Source organism: Siphateles boraxobius, unplaced genomic scaffold (genome assembly GCF_051911475.1).
Source record: "Siphateles boraxobius isolate OS27281-9 unplaced genomic scaffold, OSU_SipBor_1 19, whole genome shotgun sequence".
Taxonomy (NCBI): Eukaryota; Metazoa; Chordata; class Actinopteri; order Cypriniformes; family Leuciscidae; genus Siphateles; species Siphateles boraxobius.
The window spans coordinates 623,288-651,067 of NW_027508799.1; the positions used below are offsets into that span (position 1 = coordinate 623,288).

The 27,780-nt window shown below is 42.2% G+C and overlaps 4 non-coding genes across 4 annotated transcripts; 3 read left to right on the forward strand and 1 right to left on the reverse strand.

Annotated features, from left to right (window-relative positions):
- Positions 1-10,163: 10,163 nt before the first annotated feature.
- trnap-agg (transfer RNA proline (anticodon AGG)) lies at positions 10,164-10,235 on the reverse strand. Its single transcript has one exon. It is a non-coding gene; the product is annotated as a tRNA-Pro (tRNA).
- A 1,772-nt stretch (positions 10,236-12,007) lies between these two features.
- trnaq-cug (transfer RNA glutamine (anticodon CUG)) lies at positions 12,008-12,079 on the forward strand. The gene has a single exon. It is a non-coding gene; the product is annotated as a tRNA-Gln (tRNA).
- A 3,619-nt stretch (positions 12,080-15,698) lies between these two features.
- trnap-agg (transfer RNA proline (anticodon AGG)) lies at positions 15,699-15,770 on the forward strand. Its single transcript has one exon. It is a non-coding gene; the product is annotated as a tRNA-Pro (tRNA).
- An 8,570-nt stretch (positions 15,771-24,340) lies between these two features.
- Positions 24,341-24,412, forward strand: trnaq-uug (transfer RNA glutamine (anticodon UUG)). The gene has a single exon. It is a non-coding gene; the product is annotated as a tRNA-Gln (tRNA).
- The last annotated feature ends 3,368 nt before the right edge of the window (positions 24,413-27,780 follow it).

Sequence of the window (27,780 nt, forward strand, 5' to 3'; positions counted from 1 at the left end):
GCTTTTGCCAGGAATGTGTGCAGTACCTCGTTCGAAAAAACTTTTTCGGCAGCACTGAGCCGCAAGAGCTCATCTAGGTAGTGCCCCTTGAAGGGGGGCGTAAAAAGGATGGACAGCACTGGAGAATGCAGGCATCGATCGCACTACCTTTCGCTTGCGCCTACTGCTTCCTACCGATTGAGCCAAAGTAAGCCCAAAATAAGCCCACGTGAGCCAATCGTGTTTCTCTGCTGTGGCTTACTTTTGACCAATCGCGTTCTCTCCTGTGGCTTACTTTTGACCAATCGTGTTTCTCTCCTGTGGCTTACTTTTGACCAATCGCCTTTCTCTCCTGTGGCTTACTTTTGACCAATCGCGTTTCTCTCCTGGCTCTGCTCCTGTGGCTTACTTTTGACCAATCGGCGACCGCTATTATTAGGCAAGGCAAGGCAAGTTTATTTATATAGCACATTTCATACACAATGGTAATTCAAAGTGCTTTACATAGAAGAAATTAAAATAATCAAAAGAAATCAGAATAATTAAAACAGTTTGGAATAAAAGATAAAATACAGAAATAATCAAATGAAATCAGAATAATTAAAACATAAAATAAAATACAGTGCAAACAGTCGGACGAACAGTGGCACAGTGCTCATTCAGTAAATGCACAGTTAAACAGATGTGTTTTGAGTCTGGATTTGAATGTGACTACTGTAGGAGCACATCTGATCTCTTCTGGAAGCTGGTTCCAGCTGCGGCTGGCATAGTAGCTAAAAGCAGACTCGCCATGCTTAGAGTGAACCCTTGGTATTTCTAGCCGATGTGATCCTAATGATCTGAGTGATCTGTTGGGTTTATATTCACTGAGCATATCTGCAATGTATTGAGGTCCTAGCCCATTGAATGATTTATATACCAGTAATAATACTTTAAAATCAATCCTAAATGTAACTGGCAGCCAGTGTAAAGACCTGAGGACTGGTGTGATGTGTTCATATTTTCTGGTTCTGCTCAGAATCCTAGCAGCAGCGTTCTGTATGAGCTGCAACTGTCTTATGGTCTTTTTGGGAAGGCCAGTGAGAAGTCCATTACAATAATCCACCCTACTGGTGATGAAAGCATGCACAAGTTTTTCTAAGTCTTGACTGGAAACAAAGCATCTAAATCTTGCAATATTTTTCAGGTGATAATATGCTGATTTAGTTATTGCTTTGACATGACTACTGAAACTAAGGTCTGACTCTAGAGACACACCCAGATTCCTGACTTGCTTTTTAGTTGTTTGACCCCTAGACTGAAGGTATGCGTTCACCTTGAGAACTTCATCTTTGTTTCCAAACGCAATGACTTCAGTTTTGTCTTTGTTTAACTGAAGAAAGTTTTGGCACATCCAATTGTTTACTTCATCAATGCATTGGCAAAGGGAGTCAATGGGGCTGTAATCGTTAGGCGATAGGGATAAGTAGAGCTGTGTGTCGTCTGCATAGCTATGGTAAGCGATTTGGTTCTTTCTCATTATTTGGCTCATTGGGAGCATGTACAGGTTGAATAGGAGTGGCGCAAGAATTGAGCCTTGAGGGACTCCGCATGTCATGGATGTCCACTCAGACTTATGGTCTCCTATACTCACATAATAACCTCTGCCTCCTAAGTATGACCTGAACCATTTTAGGACTATCCCAGAAAGCCCGACCCAGTTTTCCAGCCTGTCAAGAAGTATTTTGTGATCGACAGTGTCAAATGCAGCACTGAGGTCGAGTAGTACCAGCACTGATAATTTGCCTGTATCAGTATTTAAGCGAATATCATTTATTATCTTTATGAGCGCGGTCTCTGTACTGTGGTGCGGTCGGAAACCAGATTGAAAATGGTCAAAGTATCCATTCGAGCTTAAGAATTTGTTCAGCTGATTGAAGACAACTTTTTCAATGATCTTGCCTATGAAAGGAAGATTTGATATCGGTCTATAGTTGTTTAATATGGTCTTATCCAGCTCTTTTTCAGGAGGGGCTTGACGACAGCAGTTTTCAGGGAGGTCGGAAAACTCCCAGAGAGAAGTGAGGCATTTACCACTTCCAGGAGATCTGCTTCTAAGCTGTGTAAAACATTTTTGAAAAAAGATGTGGGAAGTGCGTCAAGGGCGCAGATTGATGTTTTTAGTTGCTGTACGGTTTCTTCCAAAATTTTGCCATCAATTTCTTCGAAATCAGACATAGTGGCTACTTTCTCGTGCTGTTGTCTGATCTGCCTGACCCCAGCGCAACTCAAGGATGAGCTGATCACATTTCTGATATTATTGATTTTCTCAGAGAAGAAAGAAGTAAACTCACTGCACTTTCTCACTGAGAGCATTTCACTGGGAATCTGGCTTGGGGGGGTTGTCAGTCTCTCTACAGCAGCAAAAAGAGTGCGCGTGTTGTTTATATTGCTGTTTATAATATTCGAGAAAAAAGTCTGTCTAGCTTTGCTTAGTTCCTTATTGAAAGCATGGACGCTGTCTTTGTAGATGTTATAATGGACTACAAGTTTTGTCTTCCGCCACATGCGCTCTGCTTTTCTGCATTGTCTTTTCATATTTTGCACTGCTGTTGAGTTTCTCCAAGGTGCTTTTTGTCTGCCACTCTTCTTCCTGACTTTCAGAGGAGCAATATCATCAATTACACTCTTTACTTTTGAGTTAAAAGAATCAAGGAGAAAATCAACAGAGTCAGCAGATATGCTTGGTGTTAAAGATATAGCCTTCATAAATAGTACACTAGTGTTCTCATTTAAGCATCTCTTCTTGACAGACACAGATCTAGCTTCAATGGCAGGAGAGATCAATATATCAAAGAAAATACAAAAATGATCAAGGCAAGGCTAGGCAAGTTTATTTATATAGCACATTTCATACACAATGGTAATTCAAAGTGCTTTACATAGAAGAAATTAAAATAATCAAAAGAAATCAGAATAATTAAAACAGTTTGGAATAAAAGATAAAATACAGAAATCAGAATAATTAAAACATAAAATAAAATACAGTGCAAACAGTCGGACGAACAGTGGCACAGTGCTCATTCAGTAAATGCACAGTTAAACAGATGTGTTTTGAGTCTGGATTTGAATGTGACTACTGTAGGAGCACATCTGATCTCTTCTGGAAGCTGATTCCAGCTGCGGCTGGCATAGTAGCTAAAAGCAGACTCGCCGTGCTTCGAGTGAACCCTTGGTATTTCTAGCCGATGTGATCCTAATGATCTGAGTGATCTGTTGGGTTTATATTCACTGAGCATATATGCAATGTATTGAGGTCCTAGGCCATTGAATGATTTATATACCAGTAATAATACTTTAAAATCAATCCTAAATGTAACTGGCAGCCAGTGTAAAGACCTGAGGACTGGTGTGATGTGTTCATATTTTCTGGTTCTGCTCAGAATCCTAGCAGCAGCGTTCTGTATGAGCTGCAACTGTCTTATGGTCTTTTTGGGAAGGCCAGTGAGAAGTCCATTACAATAATCCACCCTACTGGTGATGAAAGCATGCACAAGTTTTTCTAAGTCTTGACTGGAAACAAAGCATCTAATTCTTGCAATATTTTTCAGGTGATAATATGCTGATTTAGTTATTGCTTTGACATGACTACTGAAACTAAGGTCTGACTCCAGAGACACACCCAGATTCCTGACTTGATTTTTAGTTGTTTGACCCCTAGACTGAAGGTATACGTTCACCTTGAGAACTTCATCTTTGTTTCCAAACGCAATGACTTCAGTTTTGTCTTTGTTTAACTGAAGAAAGTTTTGGCACATCCAATTGTTTACTTCATCAATGCATTGGCAAAGGGAGTCAATGGGGCTGTAATCGTTAGGCGATAGGGATAAGTAGAGCTGTGTGTCGTCTGCATAGCTCTGGTAAGCGATTTGGTTCTTTCTCATTATTTGGCTCATTGGGAGCATGTACAGGTTGAATAGGAGTGGCGCAAGAATTGAGCCTTGAGGGACTCCGCATGTCATGGATGTCCACTCAGACTTATGGTCTCCTATACTCACATAATAACCTCTGCCTCCTAAGTATGACCTGAACCATTTTAGGACTATCCCAGAAAGCCCGACCCAGTTTTCCAGCCTGTCAAGAAGTATTTTGTGATCGACAGTGTCAAATGCAGCACTGAGGTCGAGTAGTACCAGCACTGATAATTTGCCTGTATCAGTATTTCAGACAGTGCTACATCCTTAATAACAATTGATTAAATGTTTAGACCCTTACTGATAAGTAAATCTAGAGTGTGTCCACAATTATGTTTGGGTCCATGTACATGCTGAGTCAGATCAAAAGTTTTTAAAACAGTTTTGATTTCTTTTGCCATATTGTTTTCTGCATTATCTATGTGAATGTTAAAATATCCAGCAATGGCAAAGCAGTCAAACTCTGAGGAAATTGTTGATAACAGTTCTGTTAAGTTCTCAGCAAAAGCTGGAGAGTATTTTGGAGGCCTGTAAACAATGATAAGTAAAATGCGTGGAGCACCTTTTAACACAATACCCAGATACTCGAAAGACGGGTAATTCCCAAATGATATTTGCTTACATTGATAGACATCTTTATAAAGAGCAGCTAAACCTCCGCCTCTTCTGACAGCTCTGCAGACACTCATAAAAGTAAAGTTAGGAGGGGCTGTTTCATTGAGGACTGTTGCACTGCAACTTTCTTCTAGCCAAGTTTCATTTAGCAACATAAAATCCAGGTTGTATGTGATTATTAAGTCGTTGACTAAAAGTGATTTATTTTTAAGTGAGCGGATGTTTAAAAGTGCTAACTTAACAGTCTTACATTTTGTCCCCACAGCAATATTGGTATGTCGTGTAATAGGCACCAGATTAGATGGGTTTGCTGTACGGCTTTTGAAGGCCTTAGACTTTCTATCATGTAATCGAACAGCAATAGAAAAAGATACAGGCACACTGGGTTCCCGCTTGTTCTGTAAACATTTGAGAAAGTTATTGTTATCATAGCGGGGACCCGACACATATCACTGAGAGCTGGTATCAGTTGTTTTTGGTTCACCTCGAGCCGCTGGAGGAGGGTGTGGGCCCTGGCGCTGTGGCAGAGGCCGAAGAGCTCTCACAGGAGGAGGGGGAGGGCGAGCTGGGCCCGCAGGCTTTGGTGGTTGTGGGGCCTGGCGTTTTTTGGTTGGTATCTGGGGGCTCGCAGCAAAAGAGTGGGATAGTCTAGTTCCAGCATGCACCAGTTGTTCCATTTTCTCTGAGAAGCACAGAAGTGGAGATGCTGGAGAGAGTGGATTTTTGCCCTGGTGTTATTGGAGGCTGTAATATGCTGTCCTGGTTTCCCTGGCTGTTTTCCAGAAAGTCGTCTATGGGTGCTGTATCTTGGAGCAGTGCTGGTATGTCACAGTCTGTCTGTGGTGAGCTCTGTGGGCAGGGCTCAGCTAAGATTGTGTCCGTGAGCAGATGTTGTTGTGGCTGAGTGGTGTTATCACTGTCCTTGTATGATGTATCAACCGCATGTCCATTCAGGTGCTGAAGTGAAATCCTGTGGTCATTCATACTGTATCCAGGTGTGTGTGTGCCATTCAGGTTGAGTGGATTGGCACACATTGCAGAAGGATGACGGAGGGAGAAGTAGATATTGTCCTTTAGCACTCTTGAACCAAGTTTGTTTGGGTGGTGGCCATCCTGTTGAAACAGTTGCCTCTGACTCCAGAAAAGATTGAAGTTGTCAATAAAGTTCACTCCTTTTATATTGCAGGTTTTTTGCAGCCATGTATTAAGCCCAAGCAACCGTGAAAACCTGTTTGTTCCTCTTGCTGGGAGTGGTCCACTGATGAATGTTTGAACTTTCAGTCTTTTAAGTGTTTCAAAAAGTTCATTGAAATCCTTTTTAAGAAGTTCCGACTGCTCTTTATGAATATCATTCTTCCCCACATGAATGATGAGTCGATTTGCAGTCTTATGTTTCATCAGAATGTTCTGAAGTTCCCTGTTTACATCAGAAGTTGTTGCTTGTGGAAGGCAGCACGTTGTTGTATCCCTGCTATTAATTTTTCTGATTACGGAGTCGCCCACTATCAGAGTCCTGGGCTCGGCTGCACTGTGAGCTGAGTGCCGCTGTCTGCTCGACCTTGAGCCCCAGTTAGCATCAGTGTTAGCTACTGGCTGATTCTGTCTGTGTGCGATCACATTCATCAAATTTGGGGATTCCTCATTCATTAATACTTCAAATCTGTTCTCAAGATGTATAGGCGGTGGTAGGAGACCAGTGTTTGCAGTCCTTGTCAGAGCCGTATCTGGGGTAGAGGATGCTACTGCAGTAATATGTGATGCTCATGACAATCTGATGTCTCGAGTGCCTTTGGGTCTCGCACCCTGTTTGTGCCATCGATTAGTAAAACGATCGGCTTGTTTCTCTTCACTCAGTATGGCCTGTCGAGAAGCACTAGATTCATGGGACTCACCGGCTGTATGCTGAGGACGTCCATGACGAAGCTCTGTTGTGTGTTCCGTCTGGTTTGGTGGTCCCGCAATTAACTTTGTTTCAAGAATTGCAATCCTTTGTAAAAATCTGTGGCAGTTGGAGCAGCAAGTAGATTCCAGAAGAGGCATTTTCTTATCCTTATGAATGTAGGCAGTTGTGTTTTCTCTTCCCCGGAATGTAAGCTTTCAGTGGGAGGCTGGTCGAATAAAATAATTCTGCTTTTTTTTGTAGTAATCCAAGAGTTTGAGCACTGTGCTGATTTGCTGAAGTTAAAATTAGGTGATAAAAGGAGATAAAATATAGAAATATAAAAGCGATATACGCGGAGCAGTAAGCAAGAGCGTCCGAACAGTAGCTGAGCAGGAAGTAGTCGTCATCAGTAGTAATTATCGTCATCTTTGCAACAGGTAAGTCTATTCTTCACGACTGTATAATCGATCATTATTTATTCATAAACAGTGTTTGTTTTTAGACAATTAAACATGCCAATAAAGCTAGCTAGCGTGTAATAGCACACGTTTTCTTCTGTACATGTGAACCTGCAACTTTACCATGATATACAGTAAAAAACATGCCACTACTGTCAAGATAATTAGCCGACCGCTAATTAAGCTATATCCTCCTTAAACCATTTTTTTGTTGTTGTTAATTTAGTATTTTTTTGTGTCATTCATTACATTATTTTGAGCACAAGAAGATTTTTACTAAAACCTTTAAAAAAAAAAGTTTAATTCATATATGTTATACTATACTATGTTATACACCAGTATACATATTTATGTTATCTTTTTAAATACTATTTTATACATATTTAAAAAGACATGAATAGGCAAAAACAAGTGTTTTTTGTTTCAACAAATGATTCTCAACTATGTTATAAAAGATATACCAAAACGATTTGATATACCATTTTAAGTTTTAGATCTGTTCGATGATCATATTATTATGAATTGTCATAAACGCCTTTATGTTATATTTGGTGTTTCTTAGTAATCTCTGCCACAAAAGCTAAACAAAACAAAACGATTTAAGCATGGCATGATACCAGCAAGATTGTACCAAGAAGTGTTATTTATTTTCTTATTAATAAGTTCATCACACTATTTAAAATTTGTACACAAGGCAATTCAAAGTGATTCACAGTTGTATAAAAAACAATAATGCTTATGCTCATAATAATAATAATCATTAATTATTATAATATTATAATAATTAATTACATAAAAACAAATGCTGTGGTAAAATACTTTCAGTTGGAATATGACAGCTATGTAACGTTCTGTTTATGCCTGTGTCCTTTCAGATTATGTATGCATACCCGGTTTTACGAAGAACCTCTGAGGGTCGACTCCTTATGGGGCCAACTGAGGAGGCCAATAGGAGGAAGATCGTGTTGGCAGGGAGGGCCAGGTGTAAGGAGGAAGTCCTGGCTGAGGCCACTGCCTTTGTGAGGCAGAATGGAGGGAATCCTGGAGACCAGTTCCTGGTTCTGGCTCACTGCAAGATCCAGTTTGGGAAACACCAGGGTCAGAGGTTCCTGTGGCTGCTGGAGAACTCACTGGGGTATGCCTGCTATCTGGTCAGCAGCATTTTGGGGGAGGAGGAGAGGGACAACCCGCTGTCGGACAACAAACACCTGTTCCTCTGATACACCTCGCAGATCAGGGAGGTAGGAGAGGCTGTGGAGGTGTATCAGAAAAAAACAGGCCATGCTGCAGGAGGCCCAGAGGACAGGAGACTCTGGATGTCTGATGGTGGAGTTTGGGGATTTTAAGGGTAGGTCAATGAAGGAGGTGTATGAGGACCCAAGCAAGGAGGCCCAGGCTCTCATCATCTACCTGAAGAAGGCAAAGGCCAGGCCTAACACCAATATGGCCCTTTTCAAAGCATAAGTGCTGAAGAGGCAGGCTCCAGCCCACGTGCCCACCACCACTGTGCCCACTGCATTTGTCCTCACTGCTGCTGTGCCCACTGCCACTGTGTCTGTTCCTCCTCCATCTACTGCCACTAAGAACAGGCCACTGCTGGCGACCAATGTGAAGGCCCTGTTGGCGCGGGGGAAGCATTTATTTGCTTCACAGCTGGCACAAAAGATTTTGGCTCCAGCCAAACCCTGTAAGTGATTTGCAAGCTTTAAAATCATTACAGTATATATTAGGCAGTATATATGTCTAACGAAAATACGTGTTCAACAGCTGCAGGACCACGTGTACATCCTGCGTCTGAGTCCGCAGCCCGGAGACAGCTCTTTACATGTGGTGAGTATCACTTAACGCATACAAGTGTGTTGGTGACATGTGCTTAGTGTTTTATGTTATTTTACAGACTCTGCTGCTACGGATTTTTTTGAGGAGGAAGATGACCTGGAGATGGCAACTGTAGCCTCGCAAGCTGAGGAACAACTTCCTCAAGGTATATAAATCTTAAACAATATTTTACAAACAATTACAAATAAAACAAAACAGTATTTTTTAAATGACATATTATTTTATTTCACAACACAGAGGAATGGCACTTCTCAGGTGTCAATCTACATTCACTCTTTGAGTGAACATCCTCAAAGGAAAAAAGATAATTTAAAGGTGTATGTAAAAGGTTTTATTTCATTTTTTATCGTAATCACTGACTAAAGCTCATTCTTCTCATCTCACACTTCCCCCACTCCCCTTGGAATAAGTGGCTGTTGTAGTGTTTGGTCTGCTTCGCTTCACACTTGGCTGATCCCATCTTTTTTTCTTCTTGTATTTCTTCTAATGGTGCTTGGATGAAAAACAGGATGATTTTCACTGCTTCCTTCCATCTTTTCATTATCATGTCATCTCTCTACTAATCATACATGCTTTGCAGTAAACCTTGTAATCGCAGTAGCTGTCCAGCAGAGCTGAGAAAGTCATGCAGTGAAAGTCTAAAACAATAAGATGATTTTGTTGTGTTTTTTTACGTAGGTCTGTCTCTGTTATACACACTAGGTTAGTGGTGAGCGCCAACCCTTGTAGTTTTGTTATTTAGTTAGGTTAGTCAGTGCCGCGTGCGTGAAGATTGCGGTTTCTTTTTCACCTTTTGTTTTGAGTAGGGTTAGGGTTAGCTTAAGGATTGTTTTTGTTTTATTATGTTCTTTCCTTTGGGTCCACTCTTTGTTTGTCTCCCAATCTTTTTTTATTATTATTGCATTGTACATAGCGCATACATTGTCCTGTTACTGGAACTAGTGGCTTCAGCTTTTTTTTGTGTAATAAAACCCAGTAATTTTTCTCTTTCAAAGTTTGTCTGACATGTTCTTCCAGTCCACTTCACATCTAGCAGCATATTAATATTTTATTGGTACGACATTCCCTAGGCCTTTTAAAGATCGTAACAGAGGCGGACGTCGTTCCTCTGCCGACACCCGGGATTGAACCAGGGACCTTTAGATTTTCAGTCTAACACTCTCCCAAATGAGCTATTTCGGCCAGGTACTTGTGCGGTTTAGCCAGCAGGCATGTCTGGGAGATCGCCAGTCATTTTCGAGAAGAGCAGAGCGAAGGTCCCAGAGAGAAAATGAGTTGCCCGTACGGGGATCGAACCCTTGACCTTGGGGCTATTAGCACCACGCTCTAACCAACTGAGGTAACCAGCCTCTCTCTGGCTCATTTTATCCCCAATTTCTCCGAAATATCCTGGTTGCCCTAATCAGGCTGAAGAGATTAAAAGCAAAGGCTGAAAATGGGCTCATCCGGGATTTGAACCCGGGACCTCTCGCACCCTAAGCGAGAATCATACCCCTAGACCAACGAGCCTAAACATACGTCCTCCCTGCTGCTGCCGGGCCGAAAACATTTCAGCTTGCATGGCTTAAAGCGCAATTTTTTGATTAAATCTACAATTAAAAGGTAGCCAGTGCAAAGTTTCCAGCACAGAGGAAATGCGGCCTCTTTTTTTGTGGTCATTGGAAATCACGCTGCAGCACCTGCACACGAATAATGAGAAGCTTACTTACAGGAGCCTGGTCTGCAACACTGGACCCAGTTGATGTTGCAGGAGCAGAGGCAGCACTTGGCTGGACAGAAGGCTGTGGAGGAGACTGCAGAGGAGGCTGAGCAGGGCGCAGAGGAGGAGACTGCAGAGGAGGCTGGGCAGGGCGCAGAGGAGGAGACTGCAGAGGAGGCTGGGCAGGGCGCTGCAGTCCTGTGGGTGGCTGTAGTGAGGATGGTCCTGGTGCAGAGGGACAGGGGTTGAAGGCCTTGCTGGAAAGATGGGAGTTGCTCTTTCCAGTGGACAGGAAGCTCTGCAGGCGATTGGGACACCTGGCCAGGGGTCCACAATGTATACCGCGGCATACTGACCTACCGTTCGTCCTCCCAGATTATCGTAATGCCTCTATGATATGGAATAAACACACCAATACATCGCACATCACTCAGTTCGCTACACAGAGCTCAACATCGCACTTCACTCAGTTCGCTACACAGAGCTCAACACGCCACAGAAGAGAGAGAGTGAACGCGCCACAGGAGAGAGAGAGAGAATGAATGAACGCGCCACTCTCTTAAAACCAGCTGAACGGCCTTTGATTGGTTCTGGAACGTCGCCTCAATGATGACTAACGTCCGGCTCAGCCAATCACAGCAATCCTGCGAGCAGAGATAGTGAACTAGGGACGAAAGAGAAACACAATGAACATAAGGGCCAACACGTGAAACAGATCAGTGAAACAAAACACGTGGAATGTAACAGCCTCTCTTAGTCGAGGCGGTCCATTGACCAAACGCCAGCTCCTATCTACCTGATTCCACCTAGCCTCATCGCTATCTGGCTCTCAGACAGCCAGCTAGCAGGGTGTGTTTGTTCCATGGTGTAATGGTTAGCACTCTGGGCGTTGAATCCAGCGATCTGAGTTCAAATCTTGGTGGGACCTGCATTTGCCAGGAATGTGTACAGTACCTCGTTCGAAAAAACATTTTCGGCAGCACTGAGCCGCAAGAGCTCATCTAGGTAGTGCCCCTTGAAGGGGAGCGTAAAAAGGATGGACAGCACTGGAGAATGCAGGCATCGATCCCGCTACCTCTCACATGCTAAGCGAGCGCTCTACCATTTGAGCTAATTCCCCTCGATCATGGAGAGAAGGTGTCCATCGCTCTCAAAGACAAAGACGAGGTGCGATCCCTAGCACGTGTGCAGGTGCTGCAGCGTGATTTCCAATGACCACAAAAAAACAGGCCGCATTTCCTCTGTGCTGGCAACTTTGCACTGGCTACCTTTTAATTGTAGATTTAATCAAAAAATTGCGCTTTGAATCCAGCGATCCGAGTTCAAATCTCGGTGGAACCTTTTTAGGTTCTTTGCGGAAGGGAGGGAAAAAACAGAGGTGATGCGCAACTGCTGACGTGGCGGTGAAATTGGCACTCTCAAACCGAGTTGGAATTGGGGAAACATGGGCTTAAAAAGCATAGGCTTCATTTGCTCCTTGCTATCGTGCTTCTGGACTCAATGACTTAAATCCTTGCTATCGTGCTTCTGGACTCAATGACTTAAATCTCTGCTGCTCATGGGAAAAGTTGACACACGCCAAGGTTCCATGGTGTAATGGTTAGCACTCTGGGCTCTGAATCCAGCGATCCGAGTTCAAATCTCGGTGGGACCTGCTTTTGCCAGGAATGTGTGCAGTACCTCGTTCGAAAAAACTTTTTCGGCAGCACTGAGCCGCAAGAGCTCATCTAGGTAGTGCCCCTTGAAGGGGGGCGTAAAAGGGATGGACAGCACTGGAGAATGCAGGCATCGATCCCACTACCTCTCGCTTGCGCCTACTGCTTCCTACCGATTGAGCCAAAGTAAGCCCAAAGTAAGCCCACGTGAGCCAATCGTGTTTTCTCTGCTGTGGCTTACTTTTGACCAATCGCGTTCTCTCCTGTGGCTTACTTTTGACCAATCGCCTTTCTCTCCTGTGGCTTACTTTTGACCAATCGCGTTTCTCTCCTGGCTCTGCTCCTGTGGCTTACTTTTGACCAATCGGCGACCGCTATTATTATCGTCATCTTTGCAATCTTTGCAACAGGTAAGTCTATTCTTCACGACTGTATAATCGATCATTATTTATTCATAAACAGTGTTTGTTTTTAGACAATTAAACATGCCAATAAAGCTAGCTAGCGTGTAATAGCACACGTTTTCTTCTGTACATGTGAACCTGCAACTTTACCATGATATACAGTAAAAAACATGTCACTACTGTCAAGATAATTAGCCGACCGCTAATTAAGCTATATCCTCCTTAAACTATTTTTTTGTTGTTGTTAATTTAGTATTTTTTTTGTGTCATTCATTACATTATTTTGAGCACAAGAAGATTTTTACTAAAGCCTTTAAAAAAAAAGTTTAATTCATATATGTTATACTATACTATGTTATACACCAGTATACATATTTATGTTATCTTTTTAAATACTATGTTATACATATTTAAAAAGACATGAATAGGCAAAAACAAGTGTTTTTTTGTTTCAACAAATGATTCTCAACTATGTTATAAAAGATATACCAAAACGATTTGATATACCATTTTAAGTTTTAGATCTGTTTGATGATCATATTATTATGAATTGTCATAAACGCCTTTATGTTATGTTTGGTGTTTCTTAGTAATTTCTGCCACAAAAGCTAAACAAAACAAAACGATTTAAGCATGGCATGATACCAGCAAGATTGTACCAAGAAGTGTTATTTATTTTCTTATTAATAAGTTCATCACACTATTGACAATTTGTACACAAGGCAATTCAAAGTGATTCACAGTTGTATAAAAACAATAATGCTTATGCTCATAATAATAATAATCATTAATTATTATAATATTATAATAATTAATTACATATAAAACAAAAGCTGTAGTAAAATACTTTCAGTTGGAATATGACAGCTATGTAACGTTCTGTTTATGCCTGTGTCCTTTCAGATTATGTATGCATACCCGGTTTTACGAAGAACCTCTGAGGGTCGACTCCTTATGGGGCCAACTGAGGAGGCCAATAGGAGGAAGATCGTGTTGGCAGGGAGGGCCAGGTGTAAGGAGTAGGTCCTGGCTGAGGCCACTGCCTTTGTGAGGCAGAATGGAGGGAATCCTGGAGACCAGTTCCTGGTTCTGGCTCACTGCAAGATCCAGTTTGGGAAACACCAGGGTCAGAGGTTCCTGTGGCTGCTGGAGAACTCACTGGGGTATGCCTGCTATCTGGTCAGCAGCATTTTGGGGGAGGAGAAGAGGGACAACCCGCTGTCGGACAACAAACACCTGTTCCTCAGATACACCTCGCAGATCAGGGAGGTAGGCGAGGCTGTGGAGGTGTATCATATAAAACAGGCCATGCTGCAGGAGGCCCAGAGGACAGGAGACTCTGGATGTCTGATGGTGGAGTTTGGGGATTTTAAGGGTAGGTCAATGAAGGAGGTGTATGAGGACCCAAGCAAGGAGGCCCAGGCTCTCATCACCTACCTGATGAAGGCAAAGGCAAGGCCTAACACCAATATGGCCCTTTTCAAAGCATACGTGCTGAAGAGGCAGGCTCCAGCCCACGTGCCCACCACCACTGTGCCCACTGCATCTGTCCTCACTGCTGCTGTGCCCACTGCCACTGTGTCTGTTCCTCCTCCACCTACTGCCACTAAGAACAGGCCACTGCTGGCGACCAATGTGAAGGCCCTGTTGGCGCGGGGGAAGCATTTATTTGCTTCACAGCTGGCACAAAAGATTTTGTCTCCAGCCAAACCCTGTAAGTGATTTGCAAGCTTTAAAATCATTACAGAATATATTATGCAGTATATATGTCTAACAAAAATACGTGTTCAACAGCTGCAGGACCACATGTACATCCTGCGTCTGAGTCCGCAGCCCGGAGACAGCTCTTTACATGTGGTGAGTATCACTTAACGTATACAAGTGTGTTGGTGACATGTGCTTAGTGTTTTATGTTATTTTACAGACCCTGCTGCTACGGATTTTTTTGAGGAGGAAGATGACCTGGAGATGGCAACTGTAGCCTCGCAAGCTGAGGAACAACTTCCTCAAGGTATGTAAATCTTAAACAATATTTTACAAACAATTACAAATAAAACAAAACAGTATTTTTTAAATGACATATTATTTTATTTCACAACACAGAGGAATGGCACTTCTCAGGTGTCAATCTACATTCACTCTTTGAGTGAACATCCTCAAAGGAAAAAAGATAATTTAAAGGTGTATGTAAAAGGTTTTATTTCATTTTTTATCGTAATCACTGACTAAAGCTCATTCTTGTCATCTCACACTTCCCCACTCCCCTTGGAATAAGTGGCTGTTGTAGTGTTTGGTCTGCTTCGCTTCACACTTGGCTGATCCCATATTTTTTTCTCTTGTATTTCTTCTAATGGTGCTTGGATGAAAAACAGGATGATTTTCACTGCTTCCTTCCATCTTTTCATCATCATGTCATCTCTCTACTAATCATACATGCTTTGCAGTAAACCTTGTAATCGCAGTAGCTGTCCAGCAGAGCTGAGAAAGTCATGCAGCGAAAGTCTAAAACAATAAGATAATTTTGTTGTGTTTTTTTACGCTCCAGCCACTGCAGGCTCGAGAGGCCCTGCTCTGTGCTACTGCCCCTGCTCCTGCCCCTTATCCTGCTCCTCCAGCATTGTGGACCCCTGGCCAGGTGTCCCATTCGCTAGCAGAGCTTCCTGTCCACTGGAAAGAGCAACTCCCATCTTTCCAGCAAGGCCTTCAACCCCTGTCCCTCTGCACCAGGACCATCCTCACTACAGCCACCCACAGGACTGCAGCGCCCTGCCCAGCCTCCTCTGCAGTCTCCTCCTCTGCGCCCTGCCCAGCCTCCTCTGCAGTCTCCTCCTCTGCGCCCTGCCCAGCCTCCTCTGCAGTCTCCTCCTCTGAGCTCTGCCCAGCCTCCTCTGCAGTCTCCTCCTCTGCGCCCTGCTCAGCCTCCTCTGCAGTCTCCTCCACAGCCTTCTGTCCAGCCAAGTGCTGCCTCTGCTCCTGCAACATCAACTGGGTCCAGTGTTGCAGACCAGGCTCCTGTAAGTAAGCTTCTCATTATTCGTGTGCAGGCGCTGCAGCGTGATTTCCAATGACCACAAAAAAAGAGGCCGCATTTCCTCTGTGCTGGAAACTTTGCACTGGCTACCTTTTAATTGTAGATTTAATAAAAAAATTGCGCTTTAAGCCATGCAAGCTGAACTGTTTGCGGCCCGGCAGCAGCAGGGAGGATGTATGTTTCGGCTCGTTGGTCTAGGGGTATGATTCTCGCTTAGGGTGCGAGAGGTCCCGGGTTCAAATCCCGGACGAGCCCATTATTAGGCTTTGCTTTTAATCTCTTCAGCCTGATTAGGGCAACCAGGATATTTCTGAGTTGGTTAGAGCGTGGTGCTAATAACGCCAAGGTCGCGGGTTCGATCCCCGTACGGGCCAATCATTTTCTCTCTGGGACCTTCGCTCTGCTCTTCTCGAAAATGACGGGCGGTCTCCCAGACATCCCTGCTGGCTAAACCATACAAGTACCTGGCCGAAATGGCGGTACCTGACAGCCGTGCGTCTGTAAAATCTATCCAATACAATGTCGAGCTCCATCTTTTACAAAACCAATTACGTTACGAGCTCCATTTTTGGCCGTGCAATGAAATGTCAAGGTCCATTTTTCATAGACAAATCACCGCACACAGTCCATTTTTGTCCATCTTTGAGTTTGAGCAGATTCCATCCAATCTCCGCTCATATTCTCTTTTTTGGCAGTCCAATGAAATGGCAATGTCCATTTTTCATACACCGATCACCACACGTTGAGCATAAACGCATCACCGCTGTAATTTATATTCCGCTCAGGTAACGTTATGTTATTTATAGTTATTGTATTTATTGTTAATAAACGTTTTCTGTATTTTAGGAATAGCAAGATTGCTCCGTAAAACGATCAGGTAAGTTAACGTTAGCTGTAATTGTAAGTAATAAGGTATAATTGTCGCAGCTCAATTTGTAATGTAAATAGTTTTATTCGATTTTGTCTGACTTTGTGTAACTTCAGTCAGCAAGCAAACCTTATTTTTTTTGTATAGGTAACGTTAGCTAACGTTATGTTAACTATAGCTAACGTTATCATCGAGCTTGGCAATTGTACATTTTTGTCAGTAACGAAACTTATTTTGTTTTCTGACAGGATTAACTAGTAAAATAGCATATCTGATAGTGTTTGTTACTTTATAGGAAATGGATAAATCAATGTACAATAAATCTCATTGTACTAGTCTACTGTAACACTGGCATAAAATGTAACAAAATAAATTTGGATAATGTCTCTACCTGTTGGGTGCTATTTTAACTTTTATACACTTGTGGTAAAAAATGACAAGTCATAAGTGAATGGATGAGAATACAATAAGTATATAAAATAAAATTCAGGCACATGTTCATTTTAACACATGGGCACAGTTGAAATAACACAATGTTTAATCTGAGTATTTGTTATAGTCAAAATAATCCATAACAGTTACATTATACGTTTTACTACAAAACAATTTGTATGAGCCCAGGTCAATGAGGCATACAGGCCATAAATAGCAAATAGAAGTTCAAAATTTGTAATGTTTACAAAAACTCTATCACAAGATCTATCACAACATTAGGTGATGATATATACAGTATGCATTATTTTGGATTTATAAACTGCTATAATGTGGCGGTCATTTTGGACCAGGAAAAATTACCACGTAGTCAATTTTTGTCAATCTTTGAGCACAAACACCGCTTAATTATTTATATCCCGCTGTTATTTATATTCCGCTCAGGTATGTTATTTATAGTTATTGTATTTATTGTTAATGAAATGGCTTACGTTTTCTGTTTTTTAGGAATAGTAAGATTGCCTCCGTAAAACATCTCTGTAATCCCTCATTTTGGGCCCTTGCCATGATGACTTAATGTAATTACACTATAACATGAATAAAACTGCGTATCTGTCATTACAGAAAATGTCCAAACAACAATCCAAAAGCCACAAGGATATGGATGATACTGAGTGGGTCTCGCGCTTTAGGTCTTTTGCCTCCACTGGTGTCTGGTCATCAGATGCAGGTAACCGACCTGCTCCAAGGCAAAAGAAGTGGTACAGTCTGTATCAGAAGGTATGTAGAAAAAGTATCAAAAGGAATATATATATATATATATATATATTAATTTTGAGTAGTAGACATATTATATTTTCAGTATGTACAGTATGAGCATAAAACAAGAACTTGTACAAATAAATATAAGTGGCATCTTTTGTTTTGTTTACAGATAGAGAAGTGCCCTCTGCAGCTGAAAGGGCAGCTAACGCTTTTCTCCCAGCCACAGATGTGTTTGTGTGGATTTCATCCTCATAAGGTAGGCTAATTTGGGCTCTTTCAGTTTAACTACAGTTGATGCAGTGTGCACACAATATAAAGATGTGGTATTTCTTAACATTAATGTATTCTTGGACAATTTCTGTTGTTTCTATCTGGGTTGGTTTGGCAACAGGTCTGTTCCACAGCAGAGGAAATTGCGTAGTAGGTAAAAGAAGGTCATAACGTTGAAACTAACTACATCACTAATAACTGAATAAAAAAACACACATCTAAATTTGTCACGTCATTTGCATGAAAGGGGTTCTTATACATTATTGTTTATACTATTAACATGGAATAGAACAGTAGTATTGTGCTTTCTTTAAATCACTGGTGATTTTGTCCATCATCTTTCTAAGTCTCTCATACTGTATTTCATACTGTATATATGCACTGTTTTATACATTTTTGTTATGCAGCAGCAAGTGCCTACAGCCTCATCTAGACCCACAAGCAGTGCAGACCAATCACCTAGTGGGCAATGTAGCTCCTTAATGGTAGGTAGATTTTATAGCTTTATGTGAGAGAGAATTCATAACGGAAATATTTTATATTTTTGTCATATTTCAGCTGCCAACCACTGCTCCAGTAGAACGTCCCACAGCTGACACTACACCCGCAAGTTTGGTGAAAAGGCCCAAGCTCACCCTTTCCTCGGTACATATGATGGCATGTGTTTTAAAATGGTTCACAGTTGTCATATTAATACTTCTCTCTTTAAAGTTTAATAAGTCCAGATTTGGTGGAAAGCATGTGGAGAGTACAAAGCCAAATTTACATGTTGGACGGAAAGCTCATGCAAGTAATGAATAATTATTATTTCTTTGCTACAAAAAAAATTCCAATGATACAATATTTTTATACCTTGTATTTTTAGAGTCATTCAACCACTGCTACAAATGCAGCTGCCCGTGTGTGTGAGGCTCCAGTGCTAGCAGGTGGTCCTCCTCAAACCATCTCTCCACCACAGCTTCCAAGTGCAGAATCATTTTTTCTTGCTCCTCCATTACCGCCTCCAAAACAACTGCATCGGCCAGTGGAGGGGCAGAGTTTAGGAGTGGATGTGGTAAAACATTGCACTTGTTACTATGTTTGGTTAGTATTTTTTGTCTTTATTTGACCTGTCCTTTTCTGTCTACAGAGCGCATTCCAGCCTGAGCACTCTGCTGCAGTTCCTCTCCTGTGGCCTAAAACCATGCCCCAGGAGGATCACCAATGGGTCTCCACAGGATTGTTCAGAGTTGGTGCTCTTGGGAATTTGGAGCTCCAGGACCATCTCCAGTTGTGGTATTTCCCTCCACAGCCATCCCTTATTTACCACCAGGCACCAACATCAGCCAGATTTTTTGCCCATCCCTTACTGCTGTGGATGCCGTATAGGCTGTGGAAAGTCAGGCTGCTGTGCGCGGACCAAGCCTGTAAAAGCCCTCTGACTAGTGGAGGTCTTCCCAGACGGGTGCGTCAGGTCCTTGACATTGACCGCTTTTACAACCTGGTCACAGAGACTCTGATTTGCTCCAAGTGCCGCCGCAGCTACCTGTCTTGGAATAGCGAAATACTTGAGCAGCTGGACATGGCCCATCGTTCTGAGTTTAGGGTCATTCTTACCCGCCGGTATGTTACATTATTGTGTGATTTTTGTCAGTTGCTTATCCATGTATATTTAATTTATTTCTTATTACAGATATGCCTGTGACATCAGGGTGATACGCCTCCTATCGGGAACGTGGTCTGGGGAATGGCCCTGTCCGACTGATTGGCCAATTCAAAGAGAACCACAGTGAAGAGTGGCTGAAAAGGGTTGCGCGGTATACCAGCGAGTGTGCTTCTTTTACCAGCAAAAGTTGTCTGATGCCACCAACATTTGAAGAGCCTCCCCAACCTGTGGCAATTCCCAGCTATAAGTGGCTTTCAGTGGTGTACAGCCAAGACATCCTGTTCAGGCTGGAGGATATCAAGGCTAGTATCACCTCCACTTATGGATCCATCTTAAAACTGGATTCCACCAGAAAGGTACATCTTTAATTATTATTGTATTGAGGTTATGCAAATTCTATTTATATTTAAATCTAAATAGAAATGGAACCTCAAATGAATGAACAACTTAAACAATAACATAAGATGGAATGTCAAATTGAGGGGACAATTCAAAGATTAAAACAAGAATAACATTGCAGAGATAACCACAAAATTTTGTTTATGACATTACACGCATAAGCTCTATATTAATGCAATAGAACCATTGAAGGTGTTGCTACTATTGGTTTAATATATATGTTTGTTTTAGATCACCAAAAAGCTCTCAGGACCGGCAAAAGGCACTGCACAGTGGCTGACATCCGTTGGTAACGAGATGGGTCAAGTGCTCATCAGTGTCTTGACTGCTGGTGAGGGACCAGGTTTGGATCTTATGGCAGCTGGCTTGGTAGACAGGTATGTTACCTGTAATACATTTTCACTTACATGTAATTTAACTTGTCCTTAGTTTAGAAGTTAGTTTGATGATGAAATTCTTTAATTATTTTTGATAATTATTTCTCGCAGGTATAAAGCTGCCGGTGTAGACCCTCCTGTTGCTCTCTATGTGGACTGTGGCTGCTGCAAGGATGTGGGTGAGACCAAGCTGAAGGCCAGATTTGCTGGATGGCCTAACTTGATTGTTCGCCTCGACATCTGGCACTATATGCGACGCCTGGCTGTGGGATGCACCACTGATGGTGTGGCGCTGTACACACAGACTGGCACCATCACCAAGGGAGGAGTGCAACTGCAGACACTGCGCTGTGCCAGAGGTCCTACATCTTTGGAGTCATTCCACTGTCATTTAAACCGGTTCATTCCAGGTACGTGCAACTCAATAATGTTTATGTTTAACAGAAATACTTGACCTTATTCCTTTTGCCGTTTTTTTGTATTTACTTTAGGAAACAGTGCAAGCTTGCTCAACTTCCAGATCTACCTACTAGATGGGCTACATCGCTGGAACCACAACAGGGCAGCAGCTGCTCTGGAGGCAGAGACCTCGGGCCTGCGCATATACTCGGGCGAGCTGGTTCACAGCGTTAATAAATATTATGAGAAGGTTTTTGGCAGGAAGCTGATTCGTTCTTTTACACCACCCGCGAAGTACACAGGTATTCATATTTAATATTGTATGTTTATGCTCATAGTTCTTTCTCTGTTTCTATGTAGTTTTTTTTTTTTTTAAATATTGGTTTTGCATTTTCAGGTGAACTGATTGGAGTGCAGTATCTGTTGAGGCAGAACAATGAACCTCTACAGTGTATGGCGCCAGACTCCGAGGAGGCAAATACATTGCTGGAGCAGTTGGAAGAGCCAGTAGAGACTGATGAGGGCTTTGAAGAACTTGTACATATTGAGGTCACTCTTGCGGATTAACTTTTGGACACATCTGATATGATCTCAGTGCTACCTGCTTCTTGTGCTCCTGAGCTTTCTGGTCAGTCCGCTCCTCCTGTCCAGTCCACTCACCTGCTGGGGGTCCCATCTGCACCCGCTCCTCCTGTCCAGTCCACTCACCTACTGGGGGTCCAAAATGCGTCTGCTCCTCCTGTCCAGTCCACTCACCTGCTGGGGGTCCAACATGCGTCTGCTCCTCCTGCCCAGTCCACTCACCTGCTGGGGGTCCAACATGCGTCTGCTCCTCCTGTCCAGTCCACTCACCTGCTGGGGGTCCAACATGCGTCTGCACCTCCTGTCCAGTCCACTCACCTGCTGGGGGTCCAACATGCGTCTGCTCCTCCTTCCCAGTCCACTCACCTGCTGGGGGTCCAACATGCGTGTGCTCCTCCTGTCCAGTCCACTCACCTGCTGGGGGTCCAACATGCGTCTGCTCCTCCTGTCCAGTCCACTCACCTGCTGGGGGTCCCATCTGCACCCGCTCCTCCTGTCCAGTCCACTCACCTGCTGGGGGTCCAACATGCGTCTGCTCCTCCTGTCCAGTCCACTCACCTGCTGGGGGTCCCATCTGCACCCGCTCCTCCTGTCCAGTCCACTCACCTGCTGGGGGTCCCGTCTGCACCCTCTCCTCCTGTCCAGTCCACTCACCTGCTGGGGGTCCAACATGCGTCTGCTCCTCCTGTCCAGTTCGCTCACCTGCTGGGGGTCCAACATGCGTCTGCTCCTCCTGTCCAGTCCACTCACCTGCTCGGGGTCCCGTCTGGGTTACCTGGACAATCTACATCTTCAGAGCAAGTTGTAAGAGAAATACCAGTATGCTTTATATTTATTGATGTTTGACCTTCTTGAAATACTTCAAATCTAATGTAATACTTCCTCCTAGGCCGTGGATGAACAGAGTTTGGCAGGAATGGATCGTGTTGATGAGCTTGCGGAATACTTGGTGGAGCTAAGAAATGAAAAAGGCCTCACTCTTACCAATCAGCAGGCCAGTACCATTGTGGGTCTTTGGCAGAACTTAGAGCAACACGATGAGCACCGGATTTCTTACGCTGCTCGACATCAGGAGAGACTGCTCACTGGTCGGTTTAGGTCTCCGAAAAAGAAGGCTGTATTTGCAGGAGTTGAAAGCACAAAAAGGTGTATACTTGGTTCTACTGGTTCAGCGGCCAAACTGCAGCCGTCTTGTAGAAACAATATTTATCAGATTGTGCAACATTCATAATAGCCCCAAGAAAATTGGACACCAAACCCTTTCAAGATGGTCACTAATTCTAAATGATTATAAAAAGATTCGACAGCTCATTTTAATCAACGGCATTATTATGAAAGATACAACTCTGCAACTTGTTACTGTAAATCAGACCACGTTGATACAGTGGCATAACAAAAGATTCAAGGCACAAGAAGTTGCAATTCTGATGCAAGGGTTGGTACTGCCTGATGAACGCCCTGTTGCCAGTGAACCACTACTCCCAGTAAACACTAGGCCCACTCAAGTCACACCACACATGCATGAACACACTTACAACATGCCACCTGACACGGCTGGGTTGGCAAAAACCAAGCTAGTTGTCAAAGATAGAGCTGAGCTGAGAACCATACAGCCAAAACAACATACAGCTCGGCCAGTAGTTTTTTACATGCCACTAATAGTGCCACCAACCACCACAGCAAGTAGCATTCTGCTTCTGCCGCCACCCCAGACCACTGCACCCAGTAGAGTTTGCACACCACATTCTGAGAGCACAACTGGCCCTTGTCAAATGCAAGACACTCCACAAAAAGAAAAGCGTAAATACACTAGAACAGTCACATCCAACAGATGCACTAAATGTGGAGAGCCACGCACCACAGACACTGGCCATAGCCAGTTCAAAGGCAGAATTTACTGCCCAAACAGGGAGACCCTAACCAAAGAGCAGTGGCTTAGAATGATGAGAAAATAGTACATCATTGTATTTTATGTTGTGAAGATTTTGTTTTTATTATAGTAAAATATTTAGTTGTTTTGCAAAACTAATACCGAAATAATTGCACTATTTTTTATTTGATTTTTTTATTTTTTATAAAATTTTTTTATTCAATTTGATTGTGATTCATTGTGCTGCCCACAACATATACACAAACTGTTGTATTTGTTCTAGGTTAATGGGTTGTATATAGTTCAGTTCTGTTTGTTTGTTTTCTTTTTACTTGTAAATAGTGATTTATTTTAAATACTATACCAAACGTGATTTGTTTGTACATATTTTGTTGAATGTTGTATATTTGTATGTATATTATAAATTGTACATTATATGTTTTATATTTCGACGTGAAAAGAATAAAAAACATTTTTTAAATATTTTATTGATCTGTTTTATGTTTATTGTTTTGTTAATGGCTGATAGTGACAGTGATGTGATATAGCAGGCTTAGGTGGAGTGTTCGAAGTCAAATTACATAAAAGAAGAGATACATGCAGAATGCCCATACTGTTTATTTATTTTTTAAATCAAGGTTACAGTAATAGGTGGTAGTTTACTATTAATCATTATTAGATACTCCTGCAATATATCAGTACACTAAATGTTCTTCCATTCTACCATTTGATAATACTGGGTCATCAATGCAGAGTGTTTATAAAGTTAGATCATTGGGAAGTCCCTAAAAATGTGGTTCAGTACCTCCTTTTGATCAAAAGAAGAAAAAATTTAAATGCAATGTGTTAATAATTGAATACATTGTTAATTGCCTGCAAGCTGAACTGCATCCCTTATATTGCACTAAATAAATCTTGAAATGAATAAAAAAGACATTAGACCCAGCAAGAAAACTCATGTTCTCATGTTCATGTTCAAAAATCTCTGTGATTTTTCTCCTCCCCTCGCGCCCCTCCCCCTCAATTCTTCCCCATCTTATACAGACTATTGTTCCCCAGCTTTAGCTCAGTTGGGAGAGCGTTAGACTGAAGATCTAAAGGTCCCTGGTTCAATCCCGGGTTTCGGCAGAGGAACAACCTCTGCCTCTTTTAGTCTACCTGATTCCACCTAGCCTCATCGCTATCTGCATCTCAGACAGCCAGCTAGCAGAATGTGTTGGTTCCATGGTGTAATGGTTAGCACTCTGGGCTTTGAATCCAGTGATCCGAGTTCAAATCTCGGTGGGATCTGCATTTGCCAGGAATGTGTGCAGTACCTCGTTCGAGAAAACATTTTCGGCAGCACTGAGCCGCAAGAGCTCATCTAGGTAGTGCCCCTTGAAGGGGGGCGTAAAAAGGATGGACAGCACTGGAGAATGCAGTCATCGATCCCGCTACCTCTCAATTGCGCTTGCTGCTTCCTACCGATTGAGCTAAAGTAAGCCCGAAGTAAGCCCACGTGAGCCAATCGCGTTTCTCTGCTGTGGCTTACTTTTGACCAATCGCGTTTCTCTCCTGTGGCTTACTTTTGACCAATCGCGTTTCTCTCCTGTGGCTTACTTTTGACCAATCGCGTTTCTCTCCCATGGCTTACTTTTGACCAATCGTGTTTCTCTTCTGTGACGTACTTTTGACCAATCAGCGGCTCCTATTATTGTCATCTTTGCAACAGGTAAGGCTATTCTTCATTACTGTATAATCGTTTAATATTTATTCATATACATTGTGTATTTTTGGAAAATTAGACATGCCAACATAGCTAGCTAGCGTGTATATTACAGGTTTACTTCAGTACCTGTGAACCTGTAACTTTTCCCATGATAAAATACAGAAAAGAAAACATGTAGCTACTGTTAAGTTAATTAGCCGGCCGCTAATTAAGCTATATCCTCCTGAGGCCAAAAAAAGCTTAGTTAATAAATTAGTATTTTGTGTGTCATTACATTGTTTAGAGCATAAGAAAGTTTTTTGCAAAAACGTTTTTTTTTTTTTTATAATGTTCATATAGGTTATACTATGTCTTCTGTATAGGACACTACTAGGACTCATTTTTTATTATTATTTTATTTAAAAAGATGTGATCTAAAAAAAACATTGTTTTTGCCTATTCATGTCTTTAAATAAAATAATAATAAAAAATGAGTCCTAGTGTCCTCTACAGAAGACATAGTATAACCTATATGAACATTATTTAAAAAAAAAAACGTTTTTGCAAAAAACTTTCTTATGCTCTAAACAATGTAATGACACACATAATACTAAATTAACTAAACTTTTTTTGGTCTCAGGAGGATATAGCTTAATTATATCAGTGTTTTATATCCTGAAATTGTTTAGGTTTCAGGATTTTATATACCAAACTTTGTATGAAGATGATTCCCAACTATGTTATAAAAGATAACAGAATAATTTGATATAGACTTCCATTTTGCTTTATGCAATATGTGTGTAAAATGGCCATAAGCGGGTTTTTCCATTTTATACAATGTATCTATGTATCTAATTTGCATATTAATGTATTCTTGGGGCAACATGTAATGAAAAAAGAAGTGTAATAATGGGAGTTAGTAGTAATTGCCAAGATTTTCATAATAATATCTAATATTTCATATAATTTCTTTCCATATTGTCACCCAAAATGCCTGATAAACATGATTTAAGTCCTGCTGTGTAGTTTGCTAAATTATTGTAACACACTTAACATACAGGTATCTTTTAGATTGACAGAGGTAATAGTCTCTTTCTGATTTTCATTTCAGAAAATGTACGCATACCCCGTTTTTCGTCGCCAGTCAGCAACATCAAACCGTCTCCTCATGGCGCCATCGGCGGAGGCGAAGCAACTTCAAAATGTGGTGTCTGGAAGGGCCAAATCGAAGGAGGAGGTGCTGGCAGAGGCAAGTACTTTTGTCTGCACAAACGGTGGAGATCCCAGTGACCAGTTTTTAGTACTGGCTCACTGCAAACTTCAGTTTGGGAAGTACCAGGATCAGAGATTTAGATGGCTCCTGGAAAACTCTCTGGGGTACGCAGTGTATTTGGTGCTCAGCATTTCCAGTGAGAAAGCGCAGACAACCCCCCTGTCAGAAAATAAACAACTGTTTACAGTACACTTCTCATATTAGAGAGATGGCAGAAGAAGTAGAGAAGTATAAGAGGAAACAGGAAATGCAAGCAGAAGCCCGGGCAACTGGAGACCAGGGCTGCTTGATGGTGGAGTTTGGTGACTTTCAGGGCCGGTCCATGAAGGATGTTTATGAAGACCAGAGCAATGAGGTCGAATCCCTCATCAGGTACTTGGTTAAGGCAGATGCCAGGCCCAACACTAACATGGCCATTTTCAAGGCGTATGTCCTGAAAAGACGGGCTTCTGATATGGGCACCAGTGTACATCAGCCTGCACGTCCACCTGCAGCCTCCAGTACCTCTGCACGTCCACCTGCAACCTCTAGTGCCTCTGCACGTCCACCTACAGCCATCCAAACTGGTTTACAGCTGACCGCCACTGTGAAAGCACTGTTGGCGCGTGGCAAACATTTGTCACCTTCACAGCTGGCAAAAAAACTAATGTCACCAGTTAAACCCTGTGAGTAGGAGTGTAAATATAGAATTTTCCCTACAGCAGTTCTACATGTATTCATTTATCGTCATGGCAAACTTGTCCACTTGTTGTTTCCAGATCCATTACTGCAGTCCACTTTACCTCCTCCGGCAGCAGAACCCCCAGCCAAACATTTGGTCCGAAAGCAGCTTTTCGCTACTGGTAAGTAAGCAACATCTTACATATGTTTGTCTCCATGTATTGATCACAGTAATAGTTTTAACATTTCTGCTCCAGGCACTTCCATTCCCACTGCTGAAGATGATGATGAGGAGCTGGTATTTGCTGCATCACAATGTGAAGCACAGCTAAATACAGGTGTGGCATATGACACAAATGCAAATATTATAAGAATGTTTTGTGGAAACCCACTGAGAATCATTATTTTTGAAAATAAATAAACATTTTTAAATATTTTTTGTATACAATACAGAATTATGTGACATCATGCCTCAAGCGGGAGGCATTCTTTGAGTGCACTTCTTCCAAACCTTAAGGATGTCCAAAGGTGTCAGTGTATTTATTTGCGTTTCCGAACTTACCTGTTGCTGAACAATCACTGGATAACTTTTTCACACCGCTTGCTCTTCTCACTCGCTCAACCTGAGCAGACAGGATGGTGGAGATTCATTGTTCTAATAATTAGAGGAACAGTTTTTCCTTATTGTGTCTGTGTGCATGCTTCATGTCTGTGGGCATCATACTTTTTTTTACTGAATTCATCACGACTCATTTTCCTTCTTTCATTCCATCTAATCCTCATTATCAAAGAGCTATATTGATCCCATATTCCTTACATCAATAAAGTGTACACTGTGTTCTTTGCTTCTTGACACTAATACCATTTTCTTCACTGTTATTCCTAAATATAATCATAATTATTATTAATACTTCGCCGGCTGTTTGTGGACTGCATTTATGGCATATTACTATCAAATAACAGTCATCCTTATATTGTTTATGTTACTGTTCACTCAGAGGCCTGTGCCGGTCCGTCTCCATCAGCGGAAACAGCACA